This window comes from Coenobita brevimanus, chromosome 18 (assembly GCF_032717465.1).
Source record: "Coenobita brevimanus isolate Jiangsu-jjx chromosome 18, ASM3271746v2, whole genome shotgun sequence".
NCBI classification, from domain to species: domain Eukaryota; kingdom Metazoa; phylum Arthropoda; class Malacostraca; order Decapoda; family Coenobitidae; genus Coenobita; species Coenobita brevimanus.
Genome location: NC_136971.1, coordinates 23,282,471 through 23,284,755, shown reverse-complemented (window position 1 = coordinate 23,284,755; position 2,285 = coordinate 23,282,471).

Sequence of the window (2,285 nt, the reverse complement as noted above, 5' to 3'; positions counted from 1 at the left end):
CCGTAAAAAAGTCATATCACTCTGATCAATCCAGTCTCTTTCAAGAAAGTCATCAATTTATGTCATAACAATATCCCCATCACCTAGGATGGTGGAAAGGGTGAAGGGAACATCTGCTGCGCTACAGTTATTTATAAGTGAAACACATTCACGAATAAATCGCCGACAACTCAGGATGATATGATTGATAGATAACACCACATCACAGATTCACGGTGTGGTGGGAATCGTCGTTCCATATATGGTTTCATATGTTATTATGGTGGCATTCAGCTGTAATCTTGCCAACACTTTTTCTTCCAGGTGACTGGGATGGTTGGCAGTATCCCAGTCACCCAATGAAGGCTTACATGATGGAATATTGAGTCTGGTCCACTGACCTTGCCACAGAAGATAAATTGACTTCTTTCCGAGAGAGAGACTCAAGCGCAAGTCACAAGGAACGTGCCAAGTCTCTTCAAGTTCAACAGCCGGTTTTGCAAGTAAATCAGCCAGCTCATTGATGTAGATATGACAATGAACAGGCACCAAGATCAGCATGAAGGACTTGTTGCATGAATGCAATTTATTAATAATGTGGCCCTGGACCTCATGCGAGTCCGTAGTGCAGGATGCAATTGACTGAAGGGCTGATTTTTAAATCTGAAAATATGACAAATGAGTCATGCCAAGAATTTAGACCATAGTCTATGGTTTTATGAACTGGAAAAATTTCGGAGGTAAACACAGATGGATGTGTCGGCAACCGATACCTGAGGGCATATTCAGTCGACCACACACTAGCACCCTCACATTCACACGACTTGGAGCCATTGGCGTACAATTGGTGGGTCCATCCCCAAGTGACGAACGATGATGTTACGAAACAAGTGGTGGACTCCGCCTCCGGCACCTTGGTCTTTGATGCTGGGTGCCATGACACATCAACAGTAAAGCCGGCTGGCTCCCAAGGTGCTATATTTTTAGTCACCAACTTGTCACAGTCACTGAGGTCCATATCAATGCTCCTGGGTTGATAAGTGGAGGCAAATGGCAAGTGGCTGACACACTCCCCACATAAGATGGTGGTAGTGATGCAGGGGGGTACAGGCCACATTACCGATATTGCTTTTTTTGCATGTTCATAGGCCACAGAATAAGGCCAGATGGTCACAGTGAATACGGAGGGGAGGCACATTTGCCTCCACTTCCATACGAGTTACACAGGTACACCGGACAGCTACAAGACACATTCGCAAACATTTATTCTACAATACATCCAACCTTTTCAATGTGGCATTGGATGCTGAGCCATACACCTGTGCACCATAGTCTAGCTTCGATTGAATAAGGGACTTATACACCATTAATAAAGATATTCTGTTAGCACCCCACATAGTACATGCTAGGTACTTGAGGGTATTCAACGGTTTATCACAATGAGCAAACAAATTATTAACATGAATTTTAAAGTTCAGACAACGATGATAATGTATCCCCGAAGCTTTCCAGAATTTTGAAAAGGTATGTTATGATTGCTGAAAACGCTTAGGGACGCTTAGGGACGGAAAACTTACACCCTCACTGCAATGACCATTGGTGGATGAAATCAATGGCTGCTTGAATCTGCCCAGCCGAAAAGTGTGCATTGCGGGAAGAGTGCCATATTGCACAATCGTTGGCATAGAGTGAGTATTTAAGATTCCTTGGGATGGGAGCTGATAACAGAAAATCATTGATCATAATACTAAATAAAGTGTGACTAAGCACACTTCTCTCCAGCACCCCGTTTTCCTGGACAATTATATCCGATGTTACGTTACGGGGCAATTTGACAGAGAAAGTTCTGTCCCTTAAGAAATTATAAATAAAAATAGGCAAATTTCCTCTTAAGCAATAAGCGTAGAGCTTCATTAGTATACCGTGTCGCCATATCATGTCATAGGCTTTATGGATGTCCAGGAACACCCCTATCATGATTTCTTTATTGGTAAATGCCACTGCAATTCAATCCTCCAAATTTATTCAATGGTCTAGTGAACTTCTGTATTTACGGAAGCCACATTGTTGATCATTTAACAAATTCTTTGACTCTAAAACAAAAAGAAGCCTGTTGTTTACCATTCGTTCCATGACCTTACATAGACAAGAAGTCAACACGACAGGACGAAATAAAGTGGGATTCATAAGACAACCAGCCTCTTTAGGTATCGGTATGACGTGTGCAAAGTGCCGTGAGATAGAGAACGTTTGAGACGCCCAAATCTCATTGTACAATGCTAACATCTTAATCAGGTTGTCCTGAT